General features: G+C 34.6%; 1 long non-coding RNA gene across 38 annotated transcripts; it reads left to right on the top strand.

The window, feature by feature from the left end:
• The first annotated feature begins 1999 nt into the window (after nt 1-1999).
• On the top strand, nt 2000-17103 carry LOC135630999 (uncharacterized). 38 transcript variants are annotated; one of them, XR_010494217.1, is made up of 9 exons: nt 2013-2346; nt 2703-2850; nt 2948-3262; nt 3366-3425; nt 3504-3943; nt 5086-5150; nt 5276-5300; nt 6930-7006; nt 7834-8434. It is a non-coding gene; the product is annotated as an uncharacterized LOC135630999 (long non-coding RNA). The 38 variants fall into 38 exon arrangements; XR_010494232.1 differs by lacking the exons at nt 5086-5150; nt 5276-5300; nt 6930-7006; nt 7834-8434 and adding exons at nt 8459-8508; nt 11108-11167; nt 16453-17103 and having other exon boundaries at nt 2014-2346; nt 3504-3757; nt 3885-3943; XR_010494231.1 differs by lacking the exons at nt 5086-5150; nt 5276-5300; nt 6930-7006; nt 7834-8434 and adding exons at nt 8459-8508; nt 11105-11167; nt 16453-17103 and having other exon boundaries at nt 2014-2346; nt 3504-3757; nt 3885-3943.
• Nucleotides 17104-17878: the final 775 nt, after the last annotated feature.

Below are 17878 nucleotides of genomic sequence, written 5' to 3'. Positions count from 1 at the left end.
ATAAGTTATTGGTCCAAATTACTTTGGTGGCTACATAACCAAATTTAAAATATCATATAAATGATAAGATTTTTATTGTAATTCACATCCCATAAGTCTACTATCTCAGGTTATGAAATGATATGTGTACCCTCAATGATGTAGCGATTGTGCAGTGTCAATGTGTACAATGATTGCAGCAACATTACTACTACTGATTGTAGTAGCTGTGATAGCATCGCTGCTAGAAGCCAACGTTAATTGGATGCCGGCAACCGCATGTAGGTGGCGATTGCACCACGCGCAATGGCTGTGACTGGTAGTTGCGACACCTTGCATAGTGGTTGTGGGTGACAGTCGTGTCATGTGCAAACGATGATTGTTGCGATTTACATTACAACAACGATGCATTACGTAGTGGCTGTAGTGCCTCGCCCAGGTGGCGGTCGCACACTACAGCGATCATGACCCTCTCAAGTGGCGACCACCCTCGATGACACTATCACCAATAACAAACTATCGATAGTGATCTATCAATCAAACATAAGAAACCTTACATCATCTGCAAGCAGGTGATAAGATAAATTGAATAGAAAAACATATCGACAATACTAACGAATCCTTTATGCATCATAAATAAAAACATCTAACACTATTTTGCAAGTGAAAGATGTTAACAAATAGATCAAAAGTATCTAATTTTAAAACTATAACTTTGATACCAATTGTAAGCATAAAAACATAATATACTATTATTAAGTGAAAGAATTTTAATGTCAAAAATCTGAAATTAAATAAAAATATATACGATGTGTATCTTTCAATATTGTTCAAAAAATCATTTATCGGATCTATAAGCTCACCATCATCAAATCTGAGATTTATGTGATGTCGATCTGCAAGAAGAACTAAACTCACTTTCTCCTCTCTTCCTATCATTCATAGGACCAATATGATCAATGAATTTAGGGAGAAAAAGAATATTAGAGAAGATCTATAATCCCTTAAATGTCACGTGACTAGGGGAGTTGAGAGAAGATATATAATCTCTCAATCATGTCATGTATCCACACATTCTCGTACCTATGTATTTGTATATCCGTATATTCAATTATGCATGTTTTATTATTATGTTAAGTTTTCAAGAGGTCTTATCTATTTATAAGCGATAGTAGAGGATCTAAGATAAGTAATTAGAAGCGTTCCTTCTATCAAAAATATCTCCTAAGGAATCCTATCATAATTATATATATTTTTTTCTATTAATCAATAACCGTTATCAAACTTTAATTATGTCTAATATATATTACCTAATTAGATAAAGACATAATCTAATAGATATATCATTTAATAAGTCCTCCTAACATAAATACGTGTTATTCTTACAATATCGACTCGGAGTGAAAATACAATCTACGTTCCTCATCAGGTTCCATGGCTCACTAGCATATAAAAATAATATTTTAAACTTTATAAAATTTATCTATTAATTAAATACTATTTATCTCTTTGTCTACCATTTCCGGTTGGTGGTCATCTTGGGTTCCGATTGTATCCTTCTTTTTATTTTTAGTTTTTTAAGACTGAGTTCACAAAGTTATGATGAAACTTGACCACCTCCTCCGGAGGTCAAAGTTTGGAGCTACGTTTCCGGTCAACAAAACACACCGCACCACGTGACGAACGGAAGCTTTATCCACCGCTATCTCGTTTCCACAGAAGAATTCTGATATTTATTTATTTATTTATTATATTATTATTATTATTTCTTATGGCAAGCAGCGTTTCGGGTCACGAAATCAACGGAGTGCCTCGAGGATGCGTCCGGGACTCGGGAACCTTCGTCCACCTTCGGCGTAGGCAATTGCGTATATCCAACGCAAACGTCTACCCAACACCGACCGTTCCACGGACCCATCCTTGTCGGCCACAGCTAAGAAGGATCCATCTCAGCCGTTGCTTCTTTCTTTTATTCTCTGATCTAGATCGTTGGCTGCCTCACCGCAACCCTATAAAGGACGGGCTCCCTGCCCTTACTTGCGATCGTTGTTTTGGTTGTTGGCTTGCGTGGTTACGCGTCTGCGGTGTCCTTTAAGTGGATCCTCAGCCATCCGTAATCGATGATTTCGTTTTCGGATTGGACGATCCATCGATCGTTGATTTCGTTTTCGGATTGGATGATCTGTTTCCGATAGGTGGTGCATCCAAATCCTCAGCCATCCCTTAATCGTTGATTTCGTTTTCGGATTGGATGATCTGTTTCCGATACTTGAAACTGATCTACTTTCCATGCGGGGTGTATCAAAAGCCTTGAAACTGATCTGTTTGGATGATCGTTTTCGGATTGGATGATCTGTTTTCGGATAGGTGGTGCATCCAAATCCTCAGCCATCCCTTAATCGTTGATTTCGTTTACGAATTGGATGTTCTGTTCTCGGCACTTGAAACTGATCTACTTTCCATGCGGGGTGTATCAAAAGCCTTTTGTTCATGTGGCTTTCGTTTTCGGGGACTTGGACATTGGTCTTGAACGAATCGGGTGATCTATTTTCAATCGCTGCGGATCGGAAGCGTTTGATATCTGTTGTTTTCGTTTTCTGAACGAATTGGATGATCTATTTTTTTCCCATAGGAATATTGAGAGGCTAGGAGTTCCGATTTTTGGAATCCGACTAGTGGATTATTCTTTAACCGCTCTTTTTTTTTTTCTTGCGATCTATCAGAGGGCTTCACAATTTTGCCGGATAAGGCTATTTGCGACCGATTTTATATGTACTTTCGAAGCGGTAGGTGAGGCTTTGGTGTTTGTGTGGGTATTATCTTAATGGAACCCTCGCGGAGTCTGTGAGGCAATTTGTGAAGGTTGCTCTGGTATGCGTTGCACGATTAAATATTTTTTCCATTAGATAGTGTTCTATTTAAGGGGTTTCCTTACTGTAATGAACGCTGCTTATTATCATGGATGCAGGTTTTCCGAAATGATCTGAACAAGGGATGTGTCCTTTTTGATCTGGTTTAGTTGGCCTTCGTTACTTTCAACTTTTATTTGTTGCATTTATGTCCACCAGTTGGTTATGTTTGTTTGTTTTTATTTTTTGTGTGCAAGGGAAAGCTTCTGGATATGATATTTGAAATAGAGATGTGTGTGTTTTGCTACCATGCTATGATATTTGGTTTGAGATATACGCTAACGGTATCTGCATCAATGCTGTGTCTTTTGGATACTCTAGTTGGATTTAGACGGGTATCAGGGAAGAGTTCCATCAACTTCTCATTTTTTGAGGTTGCCTGTTAAATTGTTGATTATTTTTCCTGTCCTCCTTTTGTCAGCATTTTATATATATTGAAGTTAAGTTCTCTTTGTTTTCTGAATGTTCTATTCCTAGGGTTTTTGTGGGCAGTTGCCGAAGCATCATCGTTAGGCATGATTCTATTAAATAGAGATGGTAACTCACCTTTGTTGGATTGTTTTTGGTATGAGACCTAGGATTTTACATTTTTGATAAGGCTAGTTTCTGTGGCAGATTCTATATGTGTCATCGACGCTGTTGGTGGGGCTCTGGTGTTTTTGTGATTATTATCTGTATGGAGCCACACGTAGCTGTGATGCAGTTTGTAAAGGATGCTCCAATTAAGGATGCTCTGGTTTTTGTTGAATGATTTAAATAGGTTTTCCATTAGATAGTGTTATATTTAAGGGGTTTCATTGTTGTGACATACGTTGCTTATTATGATGGATCCAGGGCTTCCGAAATTATCTGAACAGTGGATATGTCCGGTTTGTGCTGGTTTAGTCAGCCCTTGTTACTTTCAAACATTAATTGTTGCCCTTACGTGCACAAGTTGGTCATTTGATACGGTTCTCATCAAAGTATGGTTGTTTGTTTTTATTTGTTGTCTGCTAGGGAAAGCTGATGGACATCTAGTTTTGCATGGGCATGGGACATTTCTTTGAAAGTGAGATGTGAGTGTTCTGCTACCTTCCTATGGTATTTGGTTTCGATATGTTCTACTCTATCATCATTCATGGAAGAGGTTCCTTTCACTTTTCATTGGCTATCTAATTGTTGATTGTCTGTCTACTTATTCCATTGGCATGCTTGGTACATTTTATAAATTTGCACTTTTGAAGTCAGTCTTTCTCTTTGTTTTCTGAATGTCCTATTTGTAGGGTTTTTGTGTGCAGTTGCAGAAGCATCAGTATCAGCATTAGCCATAAGCCTGGTTATTAGGATTATGACCTTTCTTGAATAGAATTTTTGGTATGAGACATACGTTTTGCCTGTTTTAAAAGGATAGTTTAGATTTAGGTGTTTAATTTATGCATGTTTGTGATATTAAGTTTTTGTCCAATTGTTAATTGTTCTTGTTGTTGTGAATTTTTAGCTGTTACTTGCTTGGCAAGTCTTTTTGGTCATACTAATGTCTCATTTGTCTCTTCTTGGATTCTTTGTTAGATTTCTATTTTGCAGCTTAATTATCTTTTTGTTTTAACCTGCCTCTGGTCATCTGATGTTTGGTTTCAGTTAGCTTGTAGATGTTTTTTTAGTATGACATTTAATCATTTTTTGCTTTGAGTAAATAACTTTGATTGGTCTTTACTTTGATTGGCTCATGTTCTATTGTTTTTTATTCTACTTTATCTCTTATTTGTTGGCATTTTTTAAGTTCTCTGTACAATTTATAGTTTTTTGTTCCATGTAAACTTTTTGTCCTTGTGTGTTTCTAGTGTAACTTTTGACTGGTGTCTTTTATGTTGCCCTATAATGCTGATGTCGCCTCATATGAGAGATTATTTTACCGTAAACAATTCATCATGTTGTTTGTTTGCAGGATTTAAATTGGGTATATGGAAGGTTATTTTGTTTGCCTATTTGGTTTATTACATCCAGTTGTATTCTTGGCTGCTCTTTCCAGATGAAATTTGGATTTTCTGTCCTGGTTTTCTACAATTAGTTATGACGTTTGGTAGCAGGATTTTATTTTGGAGTTAATACATTTCTAAATTGGGTTAATTACATCCTTTGGTGTTCTTGGCTGGTTGTATTAGAGGAAGTCAGATAATTTTGTTGAATAACTTGAATTCTGTGGTCATTGTTTCCATAGGCGTCATTGCTGTTCATTTATTGCCAAAATGCAGTCCAACAGTGCAAAGTTGTTACATTTGAAAGGTCATTATTTTCATCGACTTTTTGATCCTCTGGCTTATAAAAGTTCTCTGCTGCGTTTCTCTTCCTTTTAATTAACTTCCATTTCTCTTTTGAATCATGTTCCCTTTATCTTGTGTGGAAGCTAGGACGTGGTAATGATTTTACGTACAGGTACTTGTGCTATTAAGGTGTCTTTGTTGGTGATCTTGGGTTATGATAATTGTACTTGATTGTTATATCGATTTTTGAATCAATTCAATAGCACAATTGATGGCTTCAAAAACAAGTGGGTTTTAAGATGCATTGTTACTTTTTTCTTGTATCAAGTTGGAGGGAGGTACAGACATGCTGTGTTCTCTTGTTTTTCCTTGAAATTCATTTTATATTGCTGATTTTTATGAGAAGTAAGTTATCTTCTCAGGCTGATGTACTTTTTGCTGCTCATTTTATGTGTTGTTTGTCTACTTGAAGCTTGTTTTGGGAGCTGGGTTTCATGTTAAGAAAGATGGGTTTCTCTTCAGCATGGAGCCTTCATATTGTAAACAAAGGAGTCCAATTTTCATCAAGGAATATTCTTGTGGGGACCCAATTGCTAATTGAATATATTTCCTTTATGAAGATTCTTCAACCATAGCTGATACAAACAAGTTTACAAGATTGTTGTTTTGGTTTGCATGATGAAGAGAATAGAAGTTCTACCTGTACTCTTGACGGAGATATCTTCTGGAATGTGCCCAAAAAAAATCATTATTTGCATGTTGTTTTTGATAGTATGTGTAGACAATATACTTAGTTCTATTATGATCAACATTAGGTCTTAGGGAGTTTATGATATCACAATGTCACAGACTTAGCTAGAATTGCTTAAGTCGTGAGGCACCATTGCAGCAATTGTCATGGACTTAGTTGAAGTTGCCTAAGTCGTGAAGCACCCTTACGTCAACTTCTTAAACTTAGTTGAGATTTCTTAAGTCATGAGGTGCCATTACGATATATGCATCCGTAAAGGGTCAACCTAGTTGTAACCTTGTGTAGGTCTCGAAAGACCTGTAAAACAGAAGTTAATTAGTTTAAAAATGAGCTACGGACAAGTCTTTTTATTTTACGAAGAATGAAGCTTTACAAGCAATTCAGTGAGCACTTTGAGTGCAAGAGAGAAAAGAGAGGAAAGAGGAAACAAGGACTTTAGAAGCTTGATTGAACAAATGCAAGTCCGCAAACAATTGCCCACCAGGTATCGGGCGCGAAGGCAAGTTCCTATCAAGTTATAATGATTATAACTGAGATTCTTTATTATGAGAGCTTAAGAATTTTGTTGCTAATTAACCTTCAAAGATGGATAAGCTACGACTTGCAGCTCCACCTTTTCACTTCAATCATTGATGTTCTAGCTTTGTTTTTTTATTAGTTATTGGTCATTGCATGTTGGCATGTTGGTGGATTTTTTCTTCTGATGGATTTTGACTTGTCATTTGATTAATCCAGTGATGGGGTTGGATGTCTCTTTAGTTCTCCCGGTGTACTTTCTTTTGTTTGGGTAGATAAAAAAATTTGCTTACTCCTATTTTGGTGTATATTTTGGTTTTAATAACCATACAATGTCAAGAACTACTGTTGTTTCCTGTGTTTGATGCATTATGGGCTTATATGGCTTTGAATGAGTATGTAAGTTTATAATTTCTTTGCTTATATGTGTTGTATTTCAAATGTGTTTGGGAAAAAGAAGATTTTTATTGGCGAGGTGCATCTTTTCTCTTATATCAACAGAATAAACAATTTTGGTTGGTTCTTTTATTCCAGTATTCTGAATTTGGAGACTTGAATGAGTTCTATGATGAAGCAAAGATATATGATGCCAGGAACCAAGATTGCAAAATGTTTGTAAGCTAACTATTGATTTCTTCATTGTATAATAGTCATTGTTTTCTTCATTGGATTGCGGACATGAAAAGATCGACTTCCTTTTGCAAAGCTAATTACTGTTTGAAAGTTAATTATTAATTTCTTCACTGTAGTTGGAACCAAGATAGGCAATACCGAATGATACCGCCCGGTACGGGTGGTACGTACCAGTCTGACGGCATACAGGTACGCGGACCACCCACTATCGGACGGAACGAAAAATAATAATAAAATAATATATATATTTATATTTATATATAAATATTTTAGAAAAAGGCGAGGGGAAGGAAAAGGTGATGTCGTCGAGGCGAGGCGACGTCGCCTTTTAAATAAATAAATAAATAAAATAAATAAAAAATATATATATATCGCTCGGTATACCGTTTCGTACTGTATCGAGCGAACGTCGAAATGTCGGTACGGTACGGTATTGCGAACCTTGGTTGGAACATCTACATAAAGCCTAGCATAATCAATGTTAATGGAAATTCATAGGAAAGACCCATGATTAAGTAGATTGAAAAGCTTGGAACTGACTTTTGAGTTGATCCGCTAGTCCCCATTGCTGTTGCCCATGTTGTTGGCAAGTTTTGATTTTGTAGCAATTTCCGGTTTGTACATGTTTATATGATTTAAAGAAATGTGGAAGGTTCGATTAGGACACTGAAAAGGTTGGAAAATGACTTTTGAGTTGATTCGCTTGTGTCTGTTGCTGTTGCCTGTGATGTTTTGCAATTCATTGTTGGATTTTGTTTTATTTTCCTGTTCCCACATTGAATGATTTGCTTATGTTTTGTTACAGGTGATGTGAACAATGTAGTTGGAACATCTACGGAAAGCCTAGCATGATTAAACAGAAATTCATGGGAAAGACTTTATTGGCTTTAACTGGTTTTCCCAGGATTAACATTAGATTGAAAAGCTTGGAACTGACATTTGAATTGATCCACTAGTACCTGTTGCTATTGCCCATGATGTTTGCAAGTTTTGGTTCGATTTTGTTCTTTTCCTGTGTGTACATGTTTATATGGTTCAAAGAACCCTGGAAGGTTGTGTTTGGTTGAAAGGGGGTGGTGCATTTGGATTGAGATTAGCAAATTGAAAAGATTGGAAGATGACTTTTGATTGAGATTAGGGCATTGAGAAGGTTGGAAAATGATTCTTTAGTTGATTCGCAAGTCTCAGTTGCTATTACTGGTGATGTTCTGTAATTTATGGATGGATTTTGTTTTATTTTCCTGTGCCTACATATTTGTATGTTCCAAAGAACTTTGGAAGTTCTGTTTTTGGTTGAAAACATGGTGCAATGGGATGTTGTATCTATTACACAAATTGGTTGTACCAAAAATTATTGTGGACTAGTACTCAGATTTTGTCATAAGTTATCAGATCAAGGTTTTTGATATGGTTGTGTATGAATCATGTAGGTGGCAAGTTGCATGTTTTGAGCTTCCAATGGTGATGGTGGCTGGCGTTGGTAAGCTGGCCAGATACATTGTTCTTTCAAGTTGGTTCATCCATGAATTGACATTGTATCCATTGATTTAATTCATGATTGTTTGTAAGAAAAATTTTAATGTTCGATGTGTTGGTAATTATACTTCTAAGAAGTTTATATAATATTATTTGGTAGCTTACAAGCTTTATTTTTTGTCTGATTCTGGTAGTGTTTTGTCAGTTATTGGGTAGCATGATGTTGGTTGGGGGTGACTCTATTTTGTGTCTCAGATTTGTATGTCTTGGGTTTTCTCTTGAACAGGAGTCTTTGACAAGGCATATCTTTGATGAGGCATATCTGCCATGTTCATATAATATTATTTGGTAGCTTACAAGCTTTATTTTTTGTCTGATTCATGTAGTTTTGTTTGCTCAAAACTTGCTTTTTTGTGACTTGCAATTGTATGACCCTTTTTCTGATATTGTTATGCTTCCATGCTTTACATTAATGTTTTTTAGTTGGCATCTGTGTATTCTTGGATTTTTCATGACTAAATGACTGTTCATCACCAATTTTTGAGTGTTCGTCATGAGGGGAATTTGTCCTCAGTTTTCTTCGTTGGTGAGATGTTTATGAATCTTAATTTTGTTTATTAGGAATTTCGGAGTATCTAAGTTTGGTTGTATTTATTTATTGAATTGTGAATTTTTTGTATTACATTATTGTTTCATGATTATCTTCTATATTGTTTGTTGATATTTCGAAACTATTCCAGTAGTCTATATTTTTTTAGCAATTTGCTAGGTTTAGATAGTAAGCTGAGTTGGAAAATGATAAGTGGAAGGTGTCCATAATTGTCTTCAGGTAACAATAAAATATTATTTAGTAAAAAATATAACTATTGGGAAATAAGCATATGATTGTTTGCAAGCTTTGGAAACATGTGAAGACAAAATTTGAAGCTTGAAGAATATGAGAAAAGGGTTATATAGCTATCTTGAAATTAAAGAGCATGTGTTTATTTATCCCTTGTGAATTTGCTTGGACTGTTTATGAGGATGTTATGATACTTGTGAGACTTTTTACTTGGTTTTGCATCTTTGAAGTATTTTAGAGCTTATTCATTATGGTGACAATTCCTGTTCAATTATGTTTGTTTTTTTTAATTATTACATTTTCCATGCTTTTACGACTAATTTACTGTGTTGAATGTATTTCCTGTTCAATCATGTTTGGTATTTTCTTTGACTACATTTTCCAAGCTACTATGATTATTAGATTACATTTTCTTTGACTACATTTTCTTTGTCGATATATTTAGCTACTATGCAATTTGGTTATTAGAAATTTGATTTTGTTGTTCATATAGGTTGTAGCATATTTTGTAATTAGTATGAGATTTGCATTGATTATCGTTTATCAAACAGATGGGTTTGCTGTTTAGAATTTAAAATTAAATACAAAAACGAACAAGAATAGAAGACTGGTAAATTGGACATTGCAATAACCACTTTACTATCATTGTTGTTTTCGAAGCTTAGCTAAGAAGAGTATAAAGTTGGATATTATGTGATTTGTAGTTGCATGGGATGATTTTTATGTTCAGAAGTTCATTGCTGGATAGGTATTCTCCAGCGAGGTTGATCAACTTCTCCTTTTGTCAACATTTGGTGATTGCATTGGACTTCTACTTTACTGCTTGATTGTTTTATCTAATTCTATTTATGTATTCACGTTTTTCTTCTCTTTTTTCCCTAATTGTCTTTATTTTTTCTGGTGGTTGGTAAATTTTCTATTGTTAATCTTAACATCTATAATGGTATTCAATTGGCAAATATGTTGGGCATATGATAGCTGTTGGCTTGAGAATTATGGGCATTATCTTTTTCCATGTGATAGCTGTTGGCTTTGTAGTTATCTATTGGTTCATTTTGTGAGAAGTCTGCTTCTTGTTTTGCTGTTCTGTTGTGACATTCCAGAAGCATTGTTCCATCACCAGGTGCAGTCTGGTTTTGCATATATAAGAGATATGATGACATCTATCTTGACTCTCTCCAGATAGATTATAAAGCCTGGTGACTGATACATCTGCTTATTTTCTACATAATACACCTGGTCTCTTTATGTATTCATTTGTTGTCTTTCAGATCTTCTGAACATTGTTCTCCTCGATTTTTTGTTGTGTGGTATCCAATAGCTTTTTTATTTCTGAAATTTTGGGGTGTCTTAGCTTCTGAACCTTAATTTTGGGTTTTTAATGTGATCTTTCATGATCATGGGGTTATCAAAATGTCTGTTTTTGTTGGAACTTTCTGTGATATACTGATAATGAAAATGGTACATTCTCTGTTCTAATGAGTTCATTACATCCATTGTTATTTTTCACTTGGCTATTGAAGAGCCTATAGTTTTTATGTCCTGGTTTTGGTGTTTTAGTTTTGGTTAATTTTTCAGAATTTCCTTTTTTTCTCCTCTTGACATTGCATTGGGTGGTACAAATTATTTTGTGCTTCATCTTTGTGAACCATTGGTATCAGAATTTCTGTGGTCTCTTTCCCTTTATTCAGCTTTTGCTTTTCTTTTCTTTGAGACACATGCCTGTTTCTCTTATTCTATGCTTCATTTATTGTTCAAGAAGCTAGGATGGGGCTAACAGTGAATGCAGTGAACCTTGGGTTGGTGATCTCGAGCAATAATGGTATGTAATTTTGACAGTCTGTTAAATATTCACCAATAGGGTCACTCGGCGAACTGGGTTTTCAATTCTATTATATTTTGTAGTTGCAGCAATCTGTAAGTCATTATATTTTGGTTTCTGAAATTTTGGGATGTCTTAGTTTCTGAACCTTGATTATGGGGTTTAATGCCGTCCATCATGATGAACATGGGCATTTTTATATACTAACTAGGTCATCAAAATGTCTGATTGTAGGAATAGATCATAAAAGTGTCAAAGAACCTATAGATTAATTTTCACAAAATCCTTTTTTTTTCTTTGAAATAGATTTTAGTTGTACATTGCCTTCAATTCTATATCACAATTTTTGTTGTTACTTTATGGACATTGTATTGGGTGGTACAAATTATGTTGCACTTCATCATTGTGAACCATTGGTACTAAATCTCTCTGCTGCTCTCTTTCCACTTATTCAGCTTTTGCTCCTCTCTTTTTCTAAACATGTGCTCGATTCTCTTCTATGCTTTATCTATTGTTAAGAAGTTAGGACGAGGCTAACAGTGAATGTGGTAAACCTTTGGTTGGTGATCTTGACTAATAATGGTATGTAATTTTCACTTGTTTGGATGGTCTGTTAAATATTCATTAATTGGGTCATTTGGCAAACAGGTTTTTGATTTCTGTAATATTTTGAAGTGGCAGCATTCTGTTAGTCATGTTTGAGTCTAGGGATGTTTAGATGTACTCTATATATGAAGTTTTTTCTTTTGCATTATTTCTGAATATTTTTTTATTTCTATATGCATCTATCTCATGCTACTTTTTTTGGTTTTGTATCTTGATCAAGGTTTGTAATTTCGTACCGCACCGGAGTTTCGACGTTCGCTCGGTACAGTATGATACTGTATAACGAGCGATATATCGTTCGGTATACCGCTCGGTATATATATATATATATATATATATATATATACCGAGCGGTATACCGAACGATATATCGCTCGTTATACACTATCATTATATATATATATAAAATTCGGTGACGTCGTCGAAGCAACGTCGCCTTTATATATATATATATATATATATATATATATACACGGACAGTATTATTCGAAATTGTATACCTTGATCTTGATTATGTTATGAACTATTTCAATATGGTTAAAGAGATCTTATCGGTCCGTATCCGTATACTGACTAGTTGTTGGTATTGTACGTATCGAGCTGTATCGAATGTATCGAAACATGGTACATTGGGACATATTGATATACTACCCATACCGGGCCCTTGTTGGACTGGTACGTACCGCTCATACTGGTATGCTATGGTACAACGAACCTTGAGTGTAAGAGTTATAAATGAGTTCAATATCTCCTACTGACATCCACACAGTTATAGTTGCCTTATTTTTTGTTTTGTATTTTTTGTATGTTCTGTAAATTAATAATTTGTTTCTTTAATGTTTTCTGTTTGGCATTTGTATTGTCACAAAAGCTGCTTCCTCTCGAGTATTTTCAAGAAAAAAGAAACCATGCCCATTGGTGAACATTTTGTTGGCAGCATTCTAATGCATGTTAAGGAACATCATCATGATAATTATAAGCTTCTCTGAGAGCAGCTGTAGGAAAAACTTGGTTTTGTTCTTTACTGGCAGGGCTTATGAATGATACTGGTGTTTCGAGTTTGAGACTTAAATAAGCCCATTAACTTACTCTAGGGGCTGTTCTGGTTATGTAAGCCACACATTAATATGAGCAAATACATCAGAATTTCTAAATTAGATACTGGTGAACCTACATGGTACATGGATACAGAATGGGGTATTCATAATTTCATATTATTGTCTATCTTATAGCTTGAGCTAATCAGCCGTAAGTGTTATTTTTTTGGTAATGTTGAAAAGAAGTTTCAGGAGTCCCCACAAAATTAAATGTTTCAGTGGCATCAATGTTATACAAACTCCCTGTACAAAATTCTTGTAAAAACTTCAGTGGTGAAGAACCTCATCGGTTGTTTACATTGATTTATTCAAGGTTGTGGAAGGCATTAACAATTTTTTTGTAGTTGAAAGTTTTTTTGTGGTGCATCAATATGTTGGGATCTGTTTTTTGTCTTCTTAGAACTCTGACATGTATATTCCTTTTCTATTAGACATCAAAGAAATTTTTATTTTTTATCTGTTGTTAGTTGTAATTTTTTACTAGGATGTTTTTTGATTGTGATGTCAAAAGAGTGCTCTTAAGTGATTTAAAGGTAGCACAGTTGTGGTGTTAGAACACTGTTTTAGTGATCATTCAAATATTTAGATGTTATTTTAAGCACTATGTAGCCTTGTTTGGGTAACTACCTTTTTATGCCGTGTATTGTGTGTATGCCCTATACTGTGTATATGTAATGTGTACTTGTTGTGAGTATCAAAACAATAGGTGTTTCACATTACAAGTCCTCTTCCCTTTCCTTTTATTTGCATCAGACTTTAGATGTTTAGTTGTTTTGTAATTATATGTGAATTTTTTGCATGTCTTGCGCAACTGATGTGTGTTCTGTCTTGCAAAGTCTATAATTCCTTGTACAAGACCATACTGGAAAGACATGAGAATGTCTTCGTTGTTGCACTTGGTAATGTGTATTTATGCTAGATTTATTTTCGACTACATAGATTAGCAATAACTTTATATGTTATATTTATGTCCCTGTTCATGTCTAGTGAATTCATCATGGAAATTTGATATTGCTTAGAAATTGTGATTGTTCTGTTTTCTGAATATTTGTCATGTACTTTATATGTTATATTTACGCAACTTTTGATCCGTTTTCATCCTTTCTTTCTGACTTGTTATCCATTCCACGCTGAACTGACAGAAACTGTCACAATGTTGTATAGTGATGTCATTTTATTCCCCTTCGATGGTATAATTTTGAATTGCCTTGCCGTCCATTCCAACCAAAGAATTGTATCTTAACCATCAGACATACACTAGTTTAGGTCTAAGAATAATATTGAGTATTAGACCTATATCTGTTTAGTCCCACATTGGTATAGGTCTAAACCATATTGGCGGGGAAGGGTGTGGGCGAGGCATCACACATAGAGCCATGAGGCCTTGCATTGGGAGCATAGGGCGAGGGCGACGGACGGGCTAAGGGTAGAATTACAACAATTAGGGGTACTATTTGGGTAAAACGAAAACAAGGGGTATCTTCTTGAAAAAAAAGGGCATCAACAATATGTTTATGAGCTCTTATGCAAGAGCCATGGGATAAAAGCACCTCCTTGTTGTTTCTGCCGTTTTGTGTTTCCTGATATTACTAAACTACTTAGTTGATTTTTCTTCTTTCATGTTGTTAGGGTTCTCTGGTATCATCGACTGAGATGTGGTCTGTCATGAACTTAAGCATCCTTTAGTAGTTTTATTATTGTTATAAAATTTTATTTTTTTATGAACCTAGAAGGTCGGGTAGAGAACTATGCCAATAATGATAGCTGCAAGAAAGGGTTTAGTGTTTGCTAATATTTAGATCTGGGCTGTTGGTTATCATTGTGTTTGAAACATTAATTATAGAAGGAAAACGGAATTTGGGTTTCTTAGTTTCTTTAGTTGATTCTTGGTCTGCTTATGATGAGTTGTAGTTTCTTCAGTTGATTCTTAGTCTGCTCAGGATGAGTTATAGTTTCTTCTATCGGTTCTTATTCTGCACAAGAATAGTATATGATGTATAGTATGTCATCTTATTCTGCACAAGAGTAGTATATGATGTATAGTATGTCAGATTATTGGGAGTCCTTACATTGATAGTCAGTTTCAATGAGTTCAGCTGGTTGGTTCATCGATTTCATACATGAAATGGTTCTGGATTTTGGATCCGCATTTTGTCAGTGTCATGAGCAAGCTCTGGTTATTCTAATTGATTAGGTTTTTAATGTGCTGATACTCTTCTCCAAGGGAACCATACTCTTAGCTAGAATATGAGCTTTTGCAATTGAAGAATGTAATTGTTGTGATTGGTCAAAAATGGTTATAATGTTCTGATACTCTTCTAGAAGGGAACCATACTCATGTGGGATTGACTTTATTAGTTGGATTGGCTTCATGTGGGATGCTAATTAACAGTGCTTTTGAATTTGAAGAATGCAATGGTTGTGGCTGACTGAAGAGTTTTGTTATGCTCATGCAAAGTTTGTAAAATTTGTTTGTGTTTAGGAGGAAAGCCAATTATAATTCTTTTTGCAGCCTCAAAAAAAGTTTTTCATGTTTGGGCTTTTGAAGTTGATCTTGTGATTGCTTGACAACCATCAGTATCTTGCGGTATGGATTAGATTGTTTGCAAGGTTCAGATAGATGGTGCAGGTTTTATTATGTAAAGAAATAGAACACTTCACCTACAAGCCTTGGTTTCATTATTATTCTTTTTCCATTTCCTTGTTTGGTTGGCAACATGAGCATTGGTAATTGGTAGCGGATCATGTAAATGTGAAGCTTGTTATATTGGGTTGAAGCTGCTAATAACTTGATTGATGGTTCTTTGTTTGGTTGATTGGTTGACTGATCATCCCAATGACACTGGAATGGTTGATTCAATTTGTTGGGACTGACCGATGGTTGTCTAGTCATTGAGTTATTAGTTGGGACTGACTGTTGAATAATGCTGCAGCATGATGCCGATTATAGTTTATAGTTTTGGCTTGCCATCAATAATGGCACTGGAACTGTTTGTTGGTGAAGTTGTGGAATAGTGGTGCAGGTTTTAGGTTGTCGTAGGGTTCAGTTTATGGCTTTGCTAATCAACCACCCCTACCATGTGTATTTGTTCTTATTTCAATGTTTTTTTATATTAAGTTTGGTTTGACATTGTTTTGCTAACGGCAGATGTTGATTATAGTTTGTCTCAGGTAAGGTTCAGTTTGAGGGTTTTGCTAATCGATCACCCCTACCATTTTATATTTCAATGGTTTTCTACATTAGGTTTGGTTTGACAGATTGGAATGATTGAACAAATGTGTCATTGTATGTACCTTTGTATTTATATGCCTTGTACTTTTTGTCTGTAGCCTTTTTGTGGGCTTGAAACTTTTCTGCATTTATTTTATGTTTCAGCAGTGTTGGATGGTTTTGTTTGTTGCCTAATAATGTGTGATCATAGTTTTTTTTTTCATATAAATACAAATTTAGTGGAATTTGCTTGTTTCTTTCTTTTTGTCGAACATTAGTCTTTGAATTTTTTAGTCATTTTATTGATTTTGTTGTATTTGGTGTATTTTAATATATTATTTTTCTCTGGTTTCTGTATGCTTTTGTTGTAGATGCGGGATGACCCAAACTACGTCTTTCCAATGTGTCTTCAATTTGGAGTTATGATAGTATAATGTTGTTTGGTTGTTGGTTGCTTAACGTTGATTGTTTGTAATTTCTTTTGTAGGACTTTAATGTTATGTTTAGCACTGTTACAAATGCTTCAATTTGGAGTTGATACTTTTGTCTAGTTGTGTAATAATTTGGAAACTTTTGTGTCTTCACATTGCTTGTCTAAATGGATAAGAGGGGGTGGGCATTGCTGCAGATAATGCATGCGAGTGGAGGATCGTATTGTGCTGCTTGTGAACGTGGATGCTTGGTCGTGGGTTTCTGTTGTGTTATAATTTGAGATTATCGTTGGTTGCATTTGTGTTTGTTTTGACATAATTTTTAGGTTTGTTGTTTGACACTGCCATTGCCTGTTTCAAGCCTGGATGAGAAAACGTGGAGGGGGCAATAGCTGATCGGTACCTCTCTGTTGTAAACAATCCAAATGATCTGCGAGTATCACTACATGAATGCATTGCTCAACCTGCCCATAGGAGCAACTTGTATGAGTTTCATATTTGGTTTTTGAAATTCGAACTCTAGGGATAATAATTCTCTTTGAGGTTTCTGTGTAGTGTACATTGTATGTATAATATCTTTTCAAAATTGAATGTTTTTTCAAATTAGAATATTTTCTAGGGTAATATTTCTATAGATGTATTAGAACTTCCAGCAAGTCTTAGATCATTTCTATAGATGTATTAGAACCCACTAGTGTTAGTGGTGTTAAAACACTAGTGGGTTTTGGTCACTTCCTAATTATTTTCATGTTTTCTTGATTAATATGTATTTTTTATTGTTAATAATATGTCCAAGAAAAGTAATTTTATTAGTGTAAAAAGTATATTTTTTTAGATTTGCATGTAATTTTTCTTTTCTAAGTATATAAATTTTTTTTAAATGTATTACATGTTCATCTAAACTTTGGCTATACATAAGTATATCATCAAAATAAATCAATAAAAATTTTCTAATGTAATTTTAAAAAATATGGTTTATCATGTTTAGTTTTTCATTTGTTACGCTCACGCATTCTTAGTTGATTGTATCTAGATTTTAAGTCAAGTTTTGAAAACACATAAGAATCGTATAATTAATCCAATATGTTATCTTGCTTAGGAATAGGATGTTTATATCGTGATTTTGTTAATGGCTTTGCAATCAACGCATATTTTTTAAGATTCATCTTTTTTGGTCCCCAAAACAAGAACTACATATGGACTCATATTTTCTTCCACACTTATTTTTGGATATCCTTGGTCTCTTTGGGGTTGTATTTATATGTTGGGTTATTTGGTATGCTTGCAAAATCATTTTGATCCTCAATTTTTTTAATTAGTGGTAAATCATTAAAAACTTCTTCGGGCAAGAGGTTCTTATTTTTTT

This window comes from Musa acuminata, chromosome BXJ3-2, assembly GCF_036884655.1.
Source record: "Musa acuminata AAA Group cultivar baxijiao chromosome BXJ3-2, Cavendish_Baxijiao_AAA, whole genome shotgun sequence".
Classification (NCBI taxonomy): Eukaryota; Viridiplantae; Streptophyta; class Magnoliopsida; order Zingiberales; family Musaceae; genus Musa; species Musa acuminata.
Note: the sequence above shows the minus strand (reverse complement) of the source record. Positions and strands in the feature narration are given on the sequence as shown.